This window comes from Miniopterus schreibersii (assembly GCF_964146895.1).
Source record: "Miniopterus schreibersii genome assembly, chromosome: 14".
NCBI lineage: Eukaryota > Metazoa > Chordata > Mammalia > Chiroptera > Miniopteridae > Miniopterus > Miniopterus schreibersii.
The window spans coordinates 8,757,274-8,780,089 of record NC_138114.1 but is presented as its reverse complement, the minus strand read 5'-3'; the positions used below and the strand labels follow the sequence as shown (position 1 = coordinate 8,780,089).

Genomic DNA, 22,816 nt, shown 5'->3' with positions numbered 1-22,816 from the left:
GTGAAGCAGGTAGCATCTGCCGGTTCACGCATTCAACAGACTCCGTGGGTGCCTGGGGGAGGGGAGGGGAGGGGAGGGCAGGGGAGGGCAGGGGAGGGCAGGGGAGGGCAGGGGAGGGCAGGGGGAGGAGGCTGCCTGAACACTTGGAACCCCTCGCTCAGGCACCACTAAACCATCGCTGACAGTGCCCCCACTCTGAGCCAGGCACTTCGCTGGAGCAGACGGTGCAGTCGAGGCTGGGCTGCAAAGGGCCTCCCCTTCTAGGTGTGCATTCTGCCCCTAGTGGGTTCTTCTGGTCAATGAGTCCGAGACCCACCCCAGCATCAACCCACCCACAAGGGACTTCATCACACCCTGAAGGAGGCACAGCAGGACAGGGGCAGAGCTCATACTCTCAAAAGTCAGCATGGATGGGGCAGGGTGCTGAACTGGGGTCCAGAGCCCAGGGCCCTGCCAGGCTGACCCTCCCTCATTGCCCTGTCCCCCACAGGCCTCCGCCTGTGTCTGGAGAGGCTGCATTAGACCAGTGCCCAGACCCTTCATCACAGGTTTCCACCTCCTTGGGCCCTTTACTGTGAATACCCAGCTCCTGTCTGCACCCCATGTGTGCCCTGCCTCCCCAGTGTTCTGAGTCCAACGTCTCCTACAGCTGTGAATCTGCCACCTCATGGAGGTGCCACCTGTCTGACACCCCTAATGCTCTCAACCATGCACCTCTTTGGTTTCAATCAATCACGGGCCTATTGGAGCCTCAATTCCCTCCCTTCTGTCCTTCCTAATGCACAGATGGCTCACACCCATGACATCCATGGGGGAGAAAGGACAGACAGCTGGAATGCACTGCCCCCCACACCCCAGGCAGGTCCCGCCATGCATCTTCTTCACCAGCCTCCCAGGTGCACAGGTATTTTTGCTATAAGACCCAGGGTTCTGGGGGAAGCCTCAGCTGCTGGAAGGTGCTTCCCCAACAGGTTAGGGTAGGTGGGAAAGCCAGGTTGGGCTGGCCACCCCCATGGATGTGATGTCATGACCAGGAACTGGTCAGTGGCCATAATAACCACAGTAAATACTAGCACAGTTAGCAAGGCCTCAATGTCCCAGCAGATAAGGGAACGCTGCAGCACATGTGGAGCTGTCCCTGGGAAAATGGTAAAGGCCACCTGGTGAAAAGGCGTGTGGTTGGGGACAGCTGCCGAGTTATGGAGACAAGTACAAATGACAAAGATCAGAGGGAGCCACATGTTGGCAAAGGGAAGAAGTAAGTACTTATCCTGCTTTGTTTAATAAAATGATTTCAGGGAAGCAAACAGCCCTGGTGGGTGAGGAAGCATTCTTTACAGAAGAATTCCTCAGATGCATGTGGAAGAAATGACAAAAGTAGGAAGAAAACCCTTGATGCCACACTTGACTTGGACAGTGGTTATCAAAGGTTGGAACTGTCAGGAGGAGGAATGAATGATGCCAGGGAGTGAGGGTCTATCCCCCACGTTCCCACCCGCTGCACCAGACCTGACGGGCAGGCGCCTGCGGCCACGCCACGCACAGGGCAGCACTGATTTAGAGGAAACCCTGGGAGTGGAGGAACTAGTTCAATGACATCGTGAGGAAGCAGACACACAAGTCTCGAAAACAGGACTTTCTACGGACAACTCGCCAAGGGTCTTCAACAGCCGATGGCCTAAAAAACGGTAGTGGGAGAGGGAGGGGCTGCTTCAGGTTAAAGAGGCTTGAGGAAAATAAAAACCAGATGCCGCATATGGACTTAATTTGGTTACCAACTTTACAAACCAACTGTAAAAAGGTGTTTTCAAGACAAGGAAAACCGAGGATGTACCGGGTGTCAGGTGATAGCGAGGAATGGCTGCTAACTTTGTAACGGGTGGTAATGATGGTGTGGTTTTGTTAGAAAGCGGCCTGTTTGTTTTAGAGATCCACGCCGGGGACGCGGGCGCAAGCTACAGAGGTCACGGATTTGGTGTCAATACTTCAGCCAAAAGGAGAACAAGAGCAAAGGAAAAGGAAGGAAAGAGGGAGGGAGGGAGGGAGAGAAATGATCCAGTGAAGCAAGCGGGCGACGTCTGAGCTGCTGAACCCGCAGAGTGAGATACGGGGCCCGTTATTACAGTCTCTAGTTGAACATGTTCAAAATAACAATTAAATTTAAAACAGGGCATCAGCACATGAATATACAGTCAGCGCAAGGAAGCAAATAAGAAAATCTAGAAACCACCTCCAACACATGGGGGCTCAGTACCGGGTAAGGTAATATTTCAAACCAGTGGAGAAAATGGTAGTTATTTAATGAGTGGTGTTGGACAAATGGGCGGCCATCTGGAAAAAATGAAGCTGGAGCCCTACCAGATGGATCAAATGTTCACATCTGAAAAATGAAACCAGAAGCCTATGAGAACAAACAGGAGGATTTCCTTATAGCTCCTGAGCAGAAAAACCCCATGAAGTTACTGGAAGGCAATCATTTCTGACCTACAGAGACAGTAATTTCGCAAGGTTCAAACCTAGTATATTACAAAACCATAAAAAGAATCATGGTTCTGGCTACATAAATTTTTAAAATTCTTTATGCAAAACCCACAACAAACAAAATGAACACACAATAAATTAGGTGGGGAAATGTGCTACTCATACTCCAAAGTATCAGTTTCCTTAATTTATAGAGCACTTCTGTGAATCAGTAAGAAAAATACCACAAACCCAACAGAAAGAGTGTTGATAATACTAACGCCAGTTCACAGAAAAGAAAATACAGGTGGCTCTTATGCATATGGAAATGCACTCGATCTCATTCTTAGTAAGAAAAATGCTAACAAAACTGCAAGGAAAGACCATTTCTCACCCATCAATTAGGCCAAGACAAGGGGGTGGAGAAACAGGTGCTCACACACTTCGACAACAGGAGTAAGTTAACATGGCTATGGAGGACAGTTAGGCAAAGGCTATCAAAATGAAAAATGCACCTCCAGTTCACCCTGCGATTCTATTCCTAAGGCTTTATCCTGTCAATATGCTCACACGTGTGCAAAATGACACATGTGCAAGGATGCTCACTGAAGCACTGCCGATAAAAAGAGGGTCTGAATGGCCAGCTTTCGGTGTCTGGATGAATGGATTAAGAAACATTCACCAGTGGGGGACCACGCAGGTGTCAAAAACAGCAAGGCTGCTCCACGTACAGGGAGACTGGGCGCCAAGGGGTGCTGTGAAGGGGACCACAGCCAGGTGCGCAGCCCGCGACACACTGCACGTGCAGAATGGGACTAACGCACCGCTCGGGCGTGTGGGCCGGAGCCGTGAGGGGGCATCAGGCACAGCCGCAGGGCTGCACGGGGAGGGGCCGGGAGGAGACACGGGGATGGGGAGGAATGCTCTACGTGGACCCCTTCTACTTTCTGAATGCTATTAAAATAAATACACCAGGGTTTGTAAATTAAGGAGGGGGAGGGGGAGAGAGGGGGGATGAGAAAAAATGTTAAGGTGAGTGGAGCACCCCGAGTGGCCTTCCCGCATGGCCACGCACAGGCCACGCCTCTCGTGCCTTCCAGGGCGCCCCAAACCCAGTGCCATTCCTCCCATCTCAACCCTCCTCCCAGGCAGCAGCCCCAGGGCACAGCTGTGTGGTAGGTGAGGTGCACCTGTCGGAGCCGTCCACACGTGGACAGGGATGAGCCGTGAGGTGCTGTGAGACCCCAGCCAGTCACAGTCCGGTGGCCCGCCCCAGGGTGACACATCAGCAGCGGCCCACCGTTGTTGCCCACCCTGGCCCCGGCCCTCTTGGCATTCCCAGACACGCCAGCATTGTCCCTCCCAGGGCATGGGGCTCGCTGTTCCTTCTGCAGGGAGCCCCCTGCCGCCATATCTCACTGTGGTTTCTTGCTCCCTCCTTCCTTCGGGCCTCACTCAAGCTCTGCCTTCCAGCTCTGCTCTAATCACTGTTCTAAACCAAAGTCCCCCACTCCCTCCTCCTGCCCTGATCACTGTTCTAAACCAAAGCCCCCCACTCCCTCCTCCTGCCCTGATCACTGTTCTAAACCAAAGCCCCCCACTCCCTCCTCCTGCCCTGATCACTGTTCTAAACCAAAGCCCCCCACTCCCTCCTCCTGCCCTGATCACTGTTCTACACTGAAGCCCCACACACACACACACTCCCTCCTGCCCTGATCGCTCTGGGCCTGGCACGCAGGTTCCACCTGCACCTCAGAGAATGGATGATCAGACATCTCTCCAGGTGCTTCTGGTTCTTCAATGGCTTTGCCTGAGTCCATCTCAGGGGAGGGGTGAGTTCCGGGAGGCACAGGGGACAGGGGAGGTCACGGTCAAAGGCAGGAAAGGCCATGGTGAGAGTCAGCCCAGGTCCTGGATATGGGCAGGGTCCAGGCAACAAGAAGGACACAGGAAGATCAAGGGGGGCACCAAAGAAGCATGTTACCCACTCTCCAAAGTGCTCCTTGGCACAGAGGAAAAATTCTACCTCTACCCTTCCCTTCAGACCCAGGAGGCTCATCAGCAAAATTGGTATAATGATGCCAGCATAAAAAACATACATTTGGGGCATTAAATTAAGTCACGTTTTATTGAATCGTACAGCAGAAACTTTGGGGCAGAGGGCTGTTCAGGGACCCCTCCCGGGTGCTTGTGTGTGAACGTACACACACACACACACAAACGCACAGCATGCCAATATCCTGAGCATGGACAAGGTGGTCCAAGGGCTCTGGCCACCGCCACACTGCCTGCTGCTCTTTCCTCACTCCACTCTGCAATCTTGAGCCTTTCCTGGCACGAGTCATTTGATGGAAATCCCTCCTCTTTTCTTCCTCTAACAGTATCCTGTCTCCTCATTTAACAGCAGCTCTTCAGGCCCAAACTCTGGACATGCCTGGAGTCCTTCCCTCCGGGGCTGTGAATGGCTGTGACCTGGGGCCACATCCTGGTGGCCACCTTGGCCAGGGAGCATGCTTTAAAACCCCTGGTCTCTGCAAGATCATGGGCAGGGCAGCTCCCTCAGACTTGGCCTGGCTGACCGCAAGGAGAAGCCAGGGGATTCCACACACCCCTAAGGACCCCCTGCAGTCCTCAGGAGTCTTGCCCACCATTCCTTGCCTCTAACCTCTTTCCAAGGTGCCTGATTCCCGGCCCCTTTCCCACTGCCAGGGCTAAGGAGGAGGCACCTGGACATAAACTTCTCAAAGAACTGGGCTGTCCAGACAGAACCACCCAGCAACACATCTGCAGAGCCGCTATGGCTGTGTCCTACCAGTGTCCCTCATTATAGTTTTGTTTTATTCCAGTGTCATCTAATACCCATTATGATTTGTCCTTTGATCCAATAAATATTTATACGTGTTTTAAATTTTCCAAATATTAGATGTTTTAAAACTATGTTTTGTAATTAATTTCTATCATAACTGCATTATGGGCAGAAAACATGGCCTGAATCGCAGTGTTTCTGTGACAAACCTTCAGGTGTTTTCCCAGCTCGTCTGCAGGCAATTTTCACCAAAGTTCCCTCACTGACTGCAGTGTTCTGCTTGTTCGCCTGAGCTCCTTAGCCACTGGGGGCGAGGCACGTGTTGTGGGCAGTTCCCCTCCAGGCCCCGCCCTCTGCAGGAGGCCCACTTGTGAAACTGGTTCTAGCTGCCCTGGCCCTTCCCAGAGGAACAGCTCGCACCTGCACGATCCTGCTCACGGTCAACCCTCCCTCCTAGGTCCTTGAGAACGCCCACTGTGCTGAGCCAGCAGTGACCCAGGGTCCGGTGCCGAAGGTCACCCTCAGCAGCAAGCACTCCCAGGGACACCAGCCATATCACCTTAGTGGGGATGAGCTGGGCTCCAGGCCATTGGACCAGAGAATGGAGGGGCCTAGCAGGAAGGGCCCTGGCCTTGGATGGGCAGCGTAGATAGGACATGGGCTCTCCCCATGGCCAGACTGAATGTTCTCCTGCTAACGGCCTCATCCGGCCAGCAGGGGCTACCCACTACTAATAACAATAATAAAATGAATCACTGACACAGGCTGCTCTGCACGATTAACTCCTGAGAACTGTGGAGACTCCACCAGGAACTCCACAAGCTTCTCCTATGTGAGCCTCCAACCCCATGCAGCCCTAAACATCCAGCCCTAATCCATCCAGCCCTAATCCCCTAGCCTCCCCTGGTCCGCACACCCAGCCTCCCACCCTTCTTCCCCAACCCTCAGCTGAAGGGCAGAAACCTGGGTCCTAGCAACCAGGGCCCACCCTCCGCAGTCAGCACGGCTGGCCGTGGGGCTGCCCAGTTCCTCACTCTCCCACAGCCCTGCGTGTCACCCCATTTCATCAGGACCACAGGCTCAGAGGAGGCCGGGCCCCGAGAGGGCTGGTTCAGAGTTCACAGCAGGAGGGGCTTGGGCACAGGGGAAGTTTCAGGCAGGAGAAGTCTGGGCCTCTGAGCTGGGTTTCTACAGTGACAAGAGGGGGCTCCTCACCGTAGGAAGTGCCCAGTGCCATAGATGAGCACACACCCCCACACCCCAAGTTGGGGGCCGCCCTGGGCCCTCCTGGTGACCCAGCTGTGGCTGGGATCCAGGCCATACCCAGATGGAATTGAGGCTTCCTGACAGTCACGTCAGGAGAGTCTGGTACCAGAGTCTCAGCCTCACTGGCAAACCGGGTCAGGAGAAGGGCCGAGGCGGTGAGCAGCTTTGGCGGGGGTGGGCAAGCAGGCTGGGCTAATAACCGCCAGGACGCAGCCTCGCCCAGCCCCCTCAGCTTCTGGGAGAGACAGGCTCCTCCACCACCAGCTCCTCTTTGTTAACAGAGTTGCTATGGCAACCGGATCTAGGGAGAACTCTCTTCAAGGTAGCATCTGAGGGTGACACTAGGATAGATGGAAGTGGTGGTGACAACAGGCAGGAGCCTGGCCTCCCAGCCCCACCCCCAGACGCCTTCCTGAACAGGTCTAGGTCCCCAGAAACCTCCCCCTTGCTTGTCCCAGAGTTTGTGGGTCTACTCCCCCTCTCCTCTCCCAGAATGGGGATAGCAGTGTGGCCCAGGCCCGGCACCCCACCAGCCCTCACCTCCTGGCCCCCACCCTCCCCACAGGCTCCCAGGCACAACTCTGCACCTCTCTGCCCCACTACACACAACTGCTCGCAGACTTTCACACACATTCCACAAATGTCTGCTGAGTCTGCAGGGCAGCCACCATTTCTGAGCTCAGGGTCCAATTGGGGATAACAAGCCAGGTGTAGACATGACTGCAAGGGGTCACAGACTGACAACTACACGGGGCAGCACACAGCAGAGGCCCCAGGCGCCTGGCACACATGCCCATGCAGAAAGGCACCCAGGAAGGCTGGGAGCCAACTAGGTGGGGGGAGGGGACCTGCATGGAAGCAGAAGGGCCGAGCATCTTCAGAGCGAGAAGGTTAAAAAGGTTACTGGCTGTGGTGTGAAAGGGCTGCAGGGGAAGGCGGCTGCTGCACCTGCCCAGGCCAGGGCAGGGCACCCCGACCTGTGGAGGTGGCTGTGGGCAGGGACAGGCAGAGGAGGTAGAGGAGAGGTCTGCGGTGGCGGGCCAGACTGGCTGATAACAGTTCATGCGAGGGGGGCCTGGCACAGGCACAGGGAGACCCCAGCTGTCCCACCTGCTCAGATGGGGAGCAGCGGGCAGGAGAGGTTCAGGGAATGATGACAGTGGACAGGCTGCCTGTGGTCACCTGGGAGGCACCCAGCAGGCACTAGCTTCAGTGTTGACAGAACCCAGAGGTCAGGAGGGCTGATATGAGTTGGAAAGGGATCAGTATCAAGGAAGGAACAGAAGCTGTGAAGGGGAGGGTACAGGTCCAGTTCCTGGGGAATGGGAACAGAGTGCCCTAGGAGAGGAGAGGGAGCCTGCAGAACCTGCTGCAGGGAGGCCAGGGGACACCGAGGCCCAGGTGACGCATACCTGGGAGCAGGGGCAGTGAACGCCTGCAGATATCCCCAAGCCTCTAAAGACCACCTCCCTGGAGTGAAGGGGGCCACCCAGCTTGGAGTGGGAAGCGAGGATGTGGAGTGAGCAAGGAGAGAACTTGGCTTCCACGTCCACTGCGCAGGGGAAGACAGGAGGGTGGAAAATAGCTGGAGAGGGGGACAGCTGAGAAGCGCTTGTTGTGTTCAAGCTGGGGGAAGCTTTACACAAGTAACCACCTGTCAACTAGGGCAGCAACACCCTGGGTGATGCAAGAGCTGGACAAATGGAACAAAGTGCCCCCTGAGGGCCCCACACTGTGCCCCATGGTGGCTCCTGACTCAGGGGCTCACCATGTGTGTCCCACAGGAGAAATGGGTGCTCTCCTCTAAAGAGTCAGGGAGACTCACAGAGGCCCAGCCTTGGGCCCCTCCTCCTTGAGCTGGTCAGGGAGCCCACTGCTCCCTGAACTCACCCTACACCCATAGAACCCCACAGCCGCTCAGAAGGGACACGCAGGATGGGAACTCCTGCCGCCACCCTGGCAGCACAGGCTCCGCCTGGCCCTGGCCCAGTGCAGGTGCTCACGGTGGGGAGACGAGAGGCTCTTCTCTCGTGTGCTGGCCACATCCGGCACCACTGCACTGCCCCGGCGAGCCCCCGCCGAACAAGCACGGTGAGGAGGAGCTTCCCAGGGCAGGACCACTGGCACCTGTGTGGTTCTCAGGAAATACGGGTCTTTAGAGCCTTCAGACGCCTGAGGTCATCACACTGCCTACCCCCAGCAGGGACAGCAAGGGGACAGGCGGCACTCACACCCCTGCCCCACCCTGGCCCTGGCCGGCATCAGATGGATGCTGACACTTGCACACTCTTGGTGACACCTCTCACAAGCCTCTTTTCAGGGCCTGAGGCTCATCCCAGGAAACCCATTCCCATGGCCCTCCCTGCCCCTGGAGCCTTATCGTCCACCCTGACCCTGGCCCTCCTGCGCTGAGTGGCCAGGTCACTGTGGGGGTCTCCCTTCCGTGGTTCCTGCCACGCCACTGCCAGGCTGACCTCTGCTGACCTTCCCAAATCTGGTTCCAGCTTTGTTAGACTGGCACTTCCTGTGTCCCCAGTGCAGGGACATTCTGAATGGATCCACAGAGGCAGCCTCCTCTGGGCCAGGCCAGGGCATCCTTTGCTTTCACTCCCTGACACATACATGTGTTTACACAGCCCTCTGTGCCCAGAAGGAGGCAAGAAGGGCATGCACTACGGAAAGAGAGCAGAAGGTCTTCCTCAGACCCCCTCGGGTCAGAGGCCCCCGCGACATGTGACTGGTGGGTATCAGAACCCACCCCGCCATGGCAGTTTCCCTGCCGGTGCCACCTGAGCCCTCATGATGATGGCCTCCCTCCCCAGCCCTCCCCTCCCCTCCCCTCCCCTCCTCAGACTGCCTGCAACACGTTGCTAAGTACACACTCATCAGATGGAGGTGGGCACCGGGGGGCAAAGGAACAAACGGCAGCCTGGAGTGGGTAGGAGGCACCGGAGGCAGATCTCAGCGCTAAGAAAACCAGCCCTAGCGACCAGGGCTGCAGCAGATGGCCCAGGAGGGAAGGGGGAGGGAGGAGGAGTCCCAGCAGGGGCCCGGGAGGATGGGCCAGGACTGGCAGCCAAACTGAGTCACGACCACCTGGACAGGCCCTGATCTGCATCTCTGTCCCTTCCACGAGGCCCTGGGACCCACCCCCAGCAGGCCCTGTGGGGAGGGCCAGGGGCCCTCTTCTGGGGGAGAGATGTGCATCCTACACCAGCCACACCCCCACCCCAGGGCAATGGTTGGACTGTAAAGGCCCAGCTTCTAGCCCTGCCCCTCCATTGATCTATTTGATAACTTTGGCTTCTGTGACACATGTGGCTCGAGAATGGGGTTCTGTGGCTCAAAACCGACAGTAACCCAAAGCTGTCACAATCCTGTTCATCCTGCTCATTACTCTACAGGGGAGACAGGTGTGCCCAGGGGATCCCAGACCACGCCTGAGCATCTGGCTGCAGCGCACTCTCCTCCGGAGGGCCAGGGGACAGAGCAGTAGGTCTGTTCCTCACCTGCCTGGGGGCCACTTGTGCTAGAGCCACCCTCCCCACTCAGGCCTGCCCAACATATTGCTGGTGGTCCCGGCTTTTCTCCCCCCTCCTCGATTGCAGTTGCTAAGTTACACCAAAGAAATCCTCTGCTCTCTGTGAACTGTTCATTTCTATGATTTTCCAGGTGGAAGGAAGCCATGAGGCTGGCAATTCCAGAAAAACAAACTTGCTGGCTAGCTTTCAGGCACCAGGGCATCCGTGAGGACACCTGCTTGTGCTCCCAAACCCTGTGGCCATTTGCAGGGGTACACAACTGCCCTGGGAGAGCGTCAGCAAGCGGTTTGAACTGCTCCACCCTTCTCAGAAGGCTTCGGGTTCTACCGCCACCCAGGCCCAGGCTGCTAGGTCATTATAACCCACATCTCAAAGAACAGAAAAGGGCTGGAGGGACAGAGAACCCATCTAGTGCCCCAAGTCAAAGTCCTCGCTTCCTCTGCTCAGGATCCTCTCCTCCTGTTCTGCGCTGGGGTCCTGAAGTCCCACTGCAGTGTCCCTGTATGTCAGAGAGGGGACTTCCCTCCTGTCACTGAAATCATGGTGTCATTCTACAGATGGGGAAACTGAGTCTCAGAGGGGCCTGCAGTGTCAAGACCTGTGCCTTCTGACTCCCTAGTTCCCTGCTTGTGACAGGAGCTGTGCTTGCTCTCTTGGCCTCCTTTCCAGGCAGGAAGAGAGCCTGGACCCAGGGGGCTGGGCTGGGCTGGGCTGGGCAAGGCTGTCCAGAGGGAGGTGGGAGACCCTGAGGGGCAGAACAGGCTACTGCCTCTGTGAGGTTCTCCTGCATGCCAACCTGACTCTATGTCTTGTGCTCCTGGGACAAGTGGCTATCTGGGCCCTTCCCTTGCTCCAGAGGGTGAGAAAAGAATGACAAGGCTCAGGGAGGGAGGGTGGACCAGAGGGGACTCCCAGCTCTAAGCAGAGAAGCAGTGAGCCCTGCAACCACCACATCTCAGCACCCACGCCGCTCCCAGGGGACAGGACGCATCCCCATGAATGTCCACCAGCTTCTGCCCTCCCCTCAGAAGTTGCCCGAGATGCAAGGGGCAAGGGCCTGCTGAGTGTCACTCGCTGGACTGCAGGAGCCCCCTCCCCAATCACACAAGCAACCAGAACAAGCTGCACCTGGCCCAGGCCCTGCTCCCAGCAAGGCCTGGAGCAAAGAGAGCACGGTCCTTCAAATGACCCTGCCCACGGCGCAGAGGGCCATCCCGCCCTGGCCCGGGCCGGCTCCCCTCAAATGCTGAGCTCACCCCCAATTCCTCGCCAAACAGCAAGGGAGTGAGATGACATCGCGGGGGCCCAGAAGGCGGACAAGCAAATGGAAACTTCCAACTGCGCAGCGCAGAGCTCCACAGATTCCCCAGCCCCCTCCTCCTCGCGGGGCCGGGACAGCGGACCTGCCACCGGTGCCCGCGCCCGCCGGCCGCGTGCGCTCCGCCACGCCCAGGTCGGACCGCCGGCGCCTGGCAGGGTCGCGGGGCTGGGATCCCGGCGCAGCCACCCGGGGGTGGAGTTCTCGGCAATCCCGCGCTGAGCTCCAGCCCGCCCTTCTCCACCCGCGTCCCCAAAACCGCGCCGCAGCCCACGCCCCGGCCCCACGACGGCCGCGCCAGGCGGAACCCTGGGCCCGCGCCCGGAGGGGACGGCCCGCCGGAGGGAGAGGCGGAGGCCCGCGGCCGCTGCCTACCTGGGTCCGGGCCGGCGTAGCTCCCGCGCAGCCCCCGCGCCGCAGTCGGGCCCCGAGCGGCGCGCGGCCGGCGCCGGCGGCTCATGCTCCGCGCCCGGGCTCCCGCCCACCCGCCGCCCCCGCGCTGCGCCAGCTGCGGGCAGATCGGCTCCCTCCGCAGCTGGCGCGGGGAGCGCGGGGGAGCGAGCGAGCGCGGAGGGGGTCACGGCGCCGGCCCCGGCGGGCAAGGAGCGTGGGTGGGTGGCTGCGGCGGGGGGGAGGGCGCGGGCGGCGCGGCGGGGAGGAAGTGCGGGACCGAGGGCCGCGGGAAGCGGAGCGCGGGGCCGGGACGCGCGGCGGCGGGGCGGGGTCGCAGAGGGAGGGCCGGAGGGGGCCGCCAGGCTTTCGTGTTTAAAGTACTCGGCAGCGAGCAACCCGGCGGTGACGCGGCCACCTGATGTAGAAGGTCTTCTGGGGACCCCCGCGAGCAGCCTAAATTTCTATCAGTGGCCTCAGACCGGGCGAACGCGCTTCCGTAGGCAAACCCTGGTCCCTTCGGTTCTTCCTTTTGACCATCCAGCCGCCCTGTAAGTTAGGTGTTGGTTTTGTACCCACTGGACAGGTGAGAAAACAGGTGGGCAGGGAGGTGAGGTGACCCTGCAGCATCTCAGAGCTGGTCCAAAGAGCAAGGGTCCAAAGCCACCGAGAGAGATCCCATAATCCCCATTTTCCAAAAAGACTAAGAGGAGGATCCAGGTCTTCTGGCCCCAGTGGAGCCTCCTGTGTTTCTGAAGGACGTCCCTGTCCTCCGGCAACAGCCCCAGGGGTCAGGAGCGACCCTTGCAGGCAGCCCAGACTCAGACGGGTGTGAAACGGGTCCGGGGCCAGGAAGCCTACAGGGTGGGGGTGTCTGGGTGGAAGACGGGGAGGTGCCCCACAGCGCCCCCTGGAGAGGCTGAGGACCTTTCTTATTCATTCATTCCCTCGGTACGTGTTTACTGAACACCTACTATATATATATACACACACCCGCCGGTGCCAGGTCTGGGCGCTGGGACACTGGTGTGAATGTCCCTGTCTGGCCGAACGAAGTTGGCGTTCTTGTGGGAAGCTGGCAATAAAAGCACAAGAAAATATTTCATATGTCAAATGATGCAGATGCTCTACAGAAAAGCAGGGAGAGGGGATAGAGAGCGCCGCTGGTGGAATTAATTTCATTTTGGGTGGTCAGGAAAGCCTTTGCTGAAAGGGTGACTGAGGCAGGCCACACTGAATTTGAAGCGTGAATATTTGAGGCAAAGGGAACAGCAAATGCAAAGGCCCTGCGATGGGAGCATGCCTTGGGCATGTGCAAGCAATAGGGGGGAGGCCAGAGTGGTGTGGAAATGAGCGAGAGTGTGATAGAGAGTGAGACTCCAGGAGCTGCCAGGGGAGCAGATCAAGAGGAGCCCGGCGGGCCATTGGCCCACTGCGCTCTGATTCAGAGGGTGTTGCAAAGCTGGGGGAGGGTTTTACGGAGTAATGTTAGGGTCTGACTTTTTTTTTTTAACAGAAACATTTGATTATGGAAAATTTTGAACATTTACAAAAGGAGCATCTAAGAAGATGTAATAAACCCAATGGCCCCACTTCAACAGTTGCCAATATATGGCCAATTTTGTTTCATCTATACCCCGCCCACCTCTCCCTATATTATTTAAGCCAAGCTGTGTAAGTTTTTATAAGTATAATATGCATAGGTGATAGAACACAAGTCAAACATGTGTGCGTGATTGATTTTCAGTGAGAATATGAGTAACCATCTGCAGCTTGATCTCACCGTGGGAGGGTCTTAGATTACAGACTCCTAGTGTTTACTAGATACAGGACCATGAGATTATCCACTTCTTCCTATGTCACTTTTGGTAAATTGTGATTTTTAGCTATTTTCCTTTTTGTCTAAATTTTCTATTTCCTGACAAGTTGTCCATAACATGCTTGTGTGATCCCTCAGACGTCTGTAGAATCTGTAGTGATGTCCCACCTTTCACTCTGATATTGGGGATCTTGTGTTTCCTCTTTCTGCACTTCATCAATCTTGCCAGGGTTTTGTCAATTTTGAGAATTCTTGTCCAAGAAGCAACTTTCAACTATGCTGAGTTTTTACTATTGTCTCTTCAATTTCATTGATATCTGCCCTTAGTTTTATTGTTTCTACTTTGGGGGGATATTTATTATTATTGTTTTTCAGTTTCTTTTTTTTAATTCTCACCTGAGGATATTTTTTCATTGCTTTTCCTCTAGAGAGTGGAAGGGGGGGAGAGAGAGAAAGAGAAACATCGATGTGAGAGGAACACATCAACTGCTTGCCTCCCGCACAAGCCCCAACCAGGACCAGGGATCGAGCCTGCAACGGAAGTACGTGCCATTGGCCAGGATTGAACCCTGGGCCCTTCAGTCCACAGGCCGACGCTCTAACCACTGAGCAAAGCCGTCCAGGGCTTTTTTTCAGTTTCTTAAATTGGAAGCTACACTCACTGGCTTTCAACCTTCTATGTACATTTAAAGCTATAAATTTCCTTTTAAGCACTATTTTACTGTCTCTCAAATTTAAAGTGCATTTTTCTCATTTAGCTCAAAATATTTTTAAATTTCCATTTTGACTTCTCTTTTGGCCTGTGGGTTATATGGAAGGGTGTTCCTTAGTTTCCAAATATTAGAGGGTCTTCTAGTTATGATCCTGTTATTGATTCCAATTTAATTATACAACAGTCAGGGGATATACACTGTGACTGATTTCAATTCTCTGAAGCCTGCTCACACATTCTTTATAGCCCAGAATATGTTCTGTTTTGGTAAATGTCGAGTGTGCCCTTGAAAACAGTGAGTACTATGTATGTATCAGTTAGGTCAGATTGGTTAATCAAGTCCAAGTCTCCGTTGTACTGAATTGTATCTCATATTCTGTCAGTTCCTGAGACAAACCAGAAACAACCCAAAAGTCCGTCATTGAGTGAATTAATAGACTGTGGTGCATCCAGACAGTTGAACCCTACTCGGCAACAACATGGATGACTCTCAAAAGCATTATGTAAAGTGAAAGAAGCCGTCAAAATGATCAAAACTGTATGATTCCATTTATATGACATTCTAGAAAAGGCAGAACCGTAGAGATGGAGAACAGACCAGCGGTGCCCAGGGGTTGGTGGGGTGGGGGGAGGGAACAGTTAGTTCTTGCATGGGGGACATTTTAGGGGCTGTGAAAATGTATCTGTGTCTTGATTTGTGGAGATGGTCACATAATCCTATGCAGTTCTCAAAACTTAAAGTAGCTGTATACCAAAAAGAGTGAATTTTACTGTACGTAAATTTTAAAATAATTTTTAATCTCCAGTATAACTAAGGGGTGTCTGTGGCTACCTTGTCATCTCTTTCTGTTCAGCTGTTGTCCACAGGTTTTTGCTTTTCCCTCTTTTTTGCTATATCTGTTTTTGGGGGTGAGGGACAGAATCAGGATTGATTCATTACTGCCAGTGATATAGCATTGCCACTGTTTCCAGGAAGATGAAGTCCCCACGGTGCTCAGCGGACGTGCAGGGGGCAGTTAAAGGCCTGTTGCAATAGTGAGATGATGGATGATGGTGGCTTAGACCAGGATGGTCATGCTCATGGTGATAAGAAGTGTTTGCAACTGGACATGTGCTGCCGATGGAGCCAAACGTGCTTGGGTCAGAGGAGAGGGAGGAGTGCACAACCCTTTTGCCCCAAGCACTCCTGCCATCCACCTTACCCATGTTGAAGAGTGCCTCCTGAGGGCATCTGCCTAGCAGGACGCTGGCAGTGCTGTGTGTGTTCCTTTATTTGGCCTGGCTTTGGGGTAGAGGGAGTTCTGCAGGCCATGAGAACTAAAACTTGTATGTCCATGACAATTCAGCCACTCGCTGTTCCTGTCACACCCAGACATTGCTTTGCCTCAAATGCCCCCCCCTCCTTAAGACCTCTGTTTCCTTATTGCATTTCAGATATAAGACTCCTGCAGTCACATCACAATATTCAGCAGTGAAATCTTGGGTTACTATGGTTCCCATTCTTTTCATTTAGAATCAGAATAAAAATGTATTTCAAACACTTGAAAAAATAAAAAGACCTTTCATCACAACAATTGCACCGGCTTACAGCGTTTTCCTCCCATGGAGTCCAGTTTAGACTGCACTAGATACTCGGATCTGATTCCTGCCTAAACCAGGTCGCCCAGGATTTCAGCTTTCTCCCTCCTGCCTCCACTTGCCTCCCCTTTTAGCCTTGTTTCCATAGAACAGGTTTTCAGTTGTTCCCTTGCCAATACCCTAGATTTCCTTGCTTCTCTTACCGTTGTGTCCCCACCTGGAAACTCCAGTGACAGACAAACCCAACTCAACTCTGCCTTCTACAGATATGCCCTCGGGTATCTAAGTGCCGCTGGGGGGTCTTACAGCCCTGCTATCCATCTGTAAACTCTCAATAAACTTACCAGTGGAACTGAGAACTCAACACTACTCAGTCATTCTCTGATGGTTCTCTTGCCCCTTTTCTTAAACTGTGAGATAAGTCACACATACAGAAGAGTGTGTGAAGTATGTGCAGTTTCAAGAATAATCACATCGAGAATCCCCATGGAGCCAGGACTGAGCTTAAGGAATAGGGCGCTGACACACGTGAGAAGCCCCCTGGTGTTCTCCAACGGCGTGCCCGGTGTACCCTCTCCCTACCACCTCCCTCACAGAGGTAACCATTATCCTGAAGATGCCAAAGCCAGGTTCGGCTGCTGCCTCTTGAAAGCCAATAATCAAGAGACAGAAGCCAATGGAAGGAAAATTCAGTTTATTCAAACAGCAGCAGCATGTCATCACAGAGCTCATTTTAACATCTGTCGACGTAATAAACGCACAAACCTGTAAGAATTTTTATGAGTTTATTTGAGCCAAACAGATGACAATTACTGGGAAGCAAAATCTCAATGGGTTGAGAAAATGCTCCGGAAAATAGCAGTTTTACCACTTATTTTATACATCAGAATCAAAGGGGGAGACGTAAGTGGGTTACATGAAATCCACTGGTGATAGATTAGGGAGGCGAGAGAAAGCAAAGTGGGGAAATCTCTGGGATTGGATAAAACGTAAAACAAAGAGACACACACTTCTTTTACATAGGTGGGTACAGGATAGTTAGCAGCTAACAATTAATACAATAACAATAACTATGAGGGATTTCAAGGTCTCTGCTCTGGTGCAGTGAGGGGTCTGGAAAAAAGGAAATTACTCTGACATTCCGAAGGTATGTTATCATAGATGCAAAAAGACAATAGACAGGCTCAGTTAAGCTAAAGATTGACCTTTGTCAGGGAAGATACTGGCCTAGGACGTGACTACCCACCATAGCCACTTTTAGCTAGAACGTTTTCATTTCAGACCATCCTATGTGGTTACTTTTGGTCCCTGAGTTCATAAGGCCGACCATGCAGGCCTCCCCTGAGCTGTCAGTTTTCGTATGTGGCCCCTTTTTTGTCCACACGTTTTCAGCGCAGGCAGGGGTTTTTATGAGTGAGGAAGGGAAAGGCAGAACAAAGGAAACTGCAGGGGGTTGTGGACTCTGTTTTGAGGGTGCTGGGTGCTGTCTTCATGAGTCGAAGGTGAGCAAATCCCCTGAAGCCCAAATGCCTGAAGGATGGACTTGGCTTCCTTTGAGGTTAGCTCATAGAATCCTGTAAGCAAACAGGCTGTTTATCCATAGTTACATGTGAACTTACAACTCATCATTTACAGAATCAACGTTAAAAGAACAGTGGAGTTGGTTACACTAATATTTATTCCCATGCCTCTAACTTAAACTTTCCTTCCTAGATATATGCCTGTTTTAAAACTTTTTAAAATGGAATTGAAGGGGACCAAAGCTTTGCCACCCAAAAACTGCCTTTTGGGAAATTGATTTTAAGCTGGTTATTAATAAACAAAAGACCCAGAAGGAACCTTTGACCCTCCCCCTTTACTGCCTAAGAGATTCAGATGGAGAAACCTGCTTCAGGATGGGAACCTTAGCATAATCACCTTAGCGTAGGCAGGAAGACTCCAAGCAAGGGCCTGTTAACAAGAGCACCACCTATGTCCCATTGTTTCCGAGTTGCCTAGCAAAAGCCTGTGGATTGCCCATTTTCACTTTCAAAATCTAAGACCCTATCACCCTCTTTTCTACTTTGTCCCAACTGTCATCTAGACCCAATTTTGCCTCACTGTCTTTGGAATTTTCAGGCTTATGTGAATTCCCCGTGTGCATGTATTAAAATTTGATTTTCTTCCTGTTAATCCACTGTATGTTGTTTCAATTATTAGCCCAGCTAGAAAAAGGTAGAAGGTGGGAGGAAAAGTTGTTTTTTAAACCCCTACAGAATCATATTCTGTACTTTCTACTGTCCCTTGCCTGTATCATCAATATTATGTGAGATTCACCCATATGGATGAATGTAGTTTATTCTTGTTGACTGTTTGGTATTACTATATGTTTACTTGGCCTACCATCAGATGATAGTGGGGAGGGCACGTAATAAGGAAAGAGCCACAGTTGTTTAATAATTATTCACCTTACTAACTATAGATAAGAAGTTTTCTTACAGACCCGGGAACCTGGAGGATGTGTTGCAAGGGAAAAAACAAAACAAAACAGAGCTGTAAAAAGAAAAGAGACACCTTGGGGCCTGGATGGGTCCATTGCTCAGAAAAGAAAATGCATTTTGAGAACAGACAAAGGACAGGGTGTGCTTTGATTTGGTTGCTGTGCCTGGACCCTGACCCCCTACGGGAGATTGCCTCAGGAACGCTGACTGTTCTCTGGTCCCAGGAACTGGTGGAGCTGGGTTTTAACACCATTGAAAATTAACTACCTTGCTATTGGACTTTAAGATCCTGGAAGGAGACACATGGACTACAGACCTTGCAGCCATCCCTCTCTTCCCCCTTGCGTGCAGCCTCCCTTCCTTATTCCTATATAATCAGCCTGCTATAAGAGGTAAGGAGAACAGATTTTATGTGGACAAGTCCTACTGCTCTCCCATACTGCCGGCATTATTGGAATAAACGCTCATATATGATTCAACCCTGTCCCTGCTTAATTGGCTGAAGGGGTCACCGGCAGCCCAGACCCATTGTGTTTCGATATTTCAAGTAGACATTTGGGGAGCTGACATATTTTTGCTATTATTCATTTATTCGCTGAACAATTATTTTTTGAGCACCAACTATTTGCCAGACACTACTTTAGGCATTGGCATGGACCAGCGATCAGAACAGGTAAAATTCCCGTCCATGTGGGGATCCTAGGAGTGGATGACAACAATACACAGGAAAAAATGGGTCCATTATATTGGATGTTAAAAGGTGAAAATATTAATTAGGAACAAAATCAGAGAAAGAGATGAAAAGTACCATGGTGGGAGGATGCATTTCTATGGTATTGCCCACTGAGTTGACATGTAAGCTGAGACCCGAAGGGGGTGAAGGGGGTGCCATGTGCCATCCGGGCAAGGTGTCCTAGCAGAGGAAAGAGTCAGTGCAGCAGGCTCGAGGCAGGACTGATACAGAAGGGTCTGTGCAGTGCAGTTCTGGTGCTAACTACCCACAGTTAGGACAAAGTTTATTGGTTAAGGACACAGTCCCCACAAGACTGCTCTTATTTCAGACACCAACCCAAAGCTCAGGGGTCCTCAGGCCACCCAAGCTTCTGAAAAACTGGTTACAAATTTGGAGATTTCCATTACCCACTCAAGTTTGATAATTCATTAGAACAACTCAACTCAGGTAAGCATTGTACTCATGACTATACTCTTACAATAACAAAAAGGACTCAAATCAGGACCAGCCAAGAAGTCTCATAGGGCAAGATCCAGGAGAGCCCTAAGCAAGAAGCTTACATGTCCCCTCCCCACAGCGTCAGGATGCACCACCCTCCCAGCACAGTGTATTGTTAACAGGGAAGTTCACTTGAGCTTCTGTGTCCAGAGTTTTACCTTTACATAGACATGATAGAATCATCCATGTCTGACTGGTTCAATCTTCAGCCCCCTTCCCCTCCCTGAAGTTGGACGAATGTCATCTGACTCAAAGCCCCAACCCTCTAGTCACATGGTTGGTCTTTCTGGCATAACTAGCCTCTATCCTGAGTCACCTCATTAGCTTAAACTCGTGTGGTCTGAGGGTCAAGAAGAAATATCAAAGGTACTCCTGTCACTTGGGAATTCCAAGAGTTTATAGGCTCCCTCCCAGGAACCAGAGGACAAAAATTAGCCAGGTGTGTCAGAACAAGAGTTAGCATGACCAGGAACAGAAAGGAGATTCAGAGAGATCAGAGACTAGATCCCTTTGGTTGTTTTACTACCTGTGCTCTGGAGCCCAAATGCAAGAGTTCTCTCAGATCTAGGCTGGAAGTGCCCCTGCTGGTTACATGAAATGCATACGTTCAGCTCTACCAGGAAATATCCAGTTGTTTTCTACAGTGGTTATACCAACACATACTCCTAACAGCGGTGTTCCGATTTGTGGTAGGCAGAATAATGTCACCCCCACACCCCAAAATCCATGTCCTACCTAATCTCTGAAGTCTGTGAATATATTTCTTTAAATCAATAAAAGGGGCTTTGCATATGTGATTAGTTGAGCATTTGACATAGGGAGGTGTTTTTTTGTGGGGGGGAGTGGTAAATATAATCACAAGGGCCCTTATAAGAGGGAGGCAGGAGGGTCAGAGTCCTAGAAGGTGTGGGTGAAAAATAAATTTTTCTTTACCCTCCAGGTTCTTCTGGCTGGTCGAGTAATCAAATACACATGAGACAGGTTAGCAAGAGAAAATAACCAAATTTAATGCATACATATGTGTGGAAACCCCGCATATGTGTGGAGACACCACATGCAGGAAAGGTTCAGAGATAGAAAGAGAACATGTGTATATAAGACATCTTGAGCTAGGGATGGGGTAAGGTGCTTGGGGCTTCAAACGGTCATTGCAAGATTGTAAGAAGAGCAGATTTTAAGTAAATAAAAGTTTGCCTTGCCATGTAGGTGGGTCAAAAAGGTTATCACTGATTATCTTTTATGGGCAAGGCCTCTAATTCAAATTATTCTAGGTAGTTAAGGGGTGTGGGGCAGAAGTTTCTCTTGAGCCTGAGGCTAAAGTTGCCTTTAGCTGAAAACAATCTGCATACCACAGAGGCACCTACTGGGGTGAATTGTTCTAGACCCACAGTTTCCTCCTCTGGAACTTGCCAGGAAGTTTCACAGTCCAGAAGTTGGGTTGGTAGACTGTTCTATGTCTTATTAAATTAGTCTCAGTCTTCAAGAAAAGGTTGGTTCAGTTAAACAGTCGTGTCTCACTTCAGGAGGCGATGATGCCGGTGGGCTCCCAAAGTTAAACCTATGGTGCAAGCAATCAGGTATTTCATCAGAGGCAGCTCTGTGAAAACAAAAGAAACACAAAGGTTAATCACTGGAGCAGACTGTAATCTCAGTTTCTGAGTTTTGGACGCAGGCAGTCAAGTAGATTTCTGGATGTCTGTCACCTTCAGGCGGAGTGGAGACAGGCAATGACAACAGCCGGATAGATTCTCCTGGCCAGTAGTTTGTCTCTGGTGATCTTTCTGCAATAGGCACAAAGATTATCCACAGAGGAGCTGTTGCGGTGATTTCTCTGAAATCTATACCACGCTGCCCAACTTTTTCTTGAATCGCCTTAAAAGGGCAGTTTTAGTTCTCTAAGACTCCAAGTCAAAGATGGGAGAATGAAATGTTGGTTTGGAGAGTTGCAGACAAATATGTAAGAAAACTAGAAAAATTCAGCATCCAGTCCAGTTTATAGGTAGAAAAATTTAAAAACCCAAAGGACAGTGAACAGCACTAGAATCTAATACCCACAAAGGTATATTATAGTTTTTATTGAAACAGCTTTTCTCTCTAAAATTGCCCGTCTTTACCAAAGATAAACAATTTTTTAAGACTAATTTATTTGCAAAATAAGTCATTTCAATAAACTGGGCCTGATTGTTTTTATAAGTCCAGCAAGGATATTAATTAACTACATAGGCTCTTTTAAATCTGCTTTGCTGGAATTCTTCATAAGGAGTCTTTGCTTGAACTTAAAAAGGCCTCTCAAGGCAAAAAAGCCAAGCCACATACTTGCATTGGACTTCGTCTGCAATACCTATAGATTTGGGGTTAATTCCTCTCTTCTCAAGTTTCCCAACGTATCTGAAGCTCTTTCTTTGCATCTCCCAGGAAGCAACCTTTGTTCCTTACCTGGAAAGACCACTGTGAGCAAATTAGCGAGATACCAGGCTGTTTTCCCAAGGCGCTTTCATTGGCTTCCAAAGATAACCTTGATTCTTTAAAGCTTTCTGATCATATCTGAGCCTATGCATGTCTCTCTCAAATATGACATTCCAGTCAAAGCCTTAATAATAAAGCCAGCTTCTAATTAAGTCCTGTTATAAAGAGAGCAAATTCTTTAAAAAAAGAAAACACAAGTTTTTATTGATTTTAGAGAGAGAGGAAGTTAGAGAGGGAGAGAGAGAAACATGGATCGGCTGCCTCTGGCACACACCCTACCAAGGATCAAGCCCGCAACCTGGGCATGAGCCTTGCCCGGGAATTGAACTGGACACCTCTCAGTGCATGGGTGGGCGCTCAACCGACTGAGCCACACCAGCCAGGGCAAGGGAACAGAACTTATGCAAACAAACATATTGGCATGAAAATAAAATTACTAAGAGTTTCCAAATTCTGGGAGACTCGGGTAGGGAGAAAAATAGAAATGTTTCAATACTGCTCACAAAGGTATAGTTGACCAAATTGCTAAGTCATAGGTAGTTTAAGAAAGACAAGTGTCCTCTTAACTAAAAAACAAAGGATTAAAAAATCAGCAATTTCGAACAAAAAATCATCATAATTTACCATTTCTATCAGTTCATTTAGTCCTGTGAAGTTAAACTTGTTTTTCCTGATCCAGTTTTTCCAGTAATTCTCTTAACATTGCCTGATAATTGAGGACAATCGTGTCAGTGATCATTACAAGAAG

At 51.4% G+C, this 22,816-nt stretch overlaps 1 protein-coding gene across 2 annotated transcripts in view; it reads right to left on the bottom strand.

The window, feature by feature from the left end:
- The window catches only part of RASGEF1A (RasGEF domain family member 1A), a 56,517-nt gene extending 44,643 nt beyond the window's left edge, over positions 1-11,874 (bottom strand). The window contains exon 1 of one of the 2 annotated variants that reach the window (XM_081157703.1): positions 11,768-11,874. The gene's annotated coding sequence lies outside the window, so the exon portion shown is untranslated. The remainder of the gene's footprint in view (positions 1-11,767) is intronic. The other variant, XM_081157705.1, reaches the window with a different exon arrangement.
- Between the last annotated feature and the right edge of the window lie 10,942 nt (positions 11,875-22,816).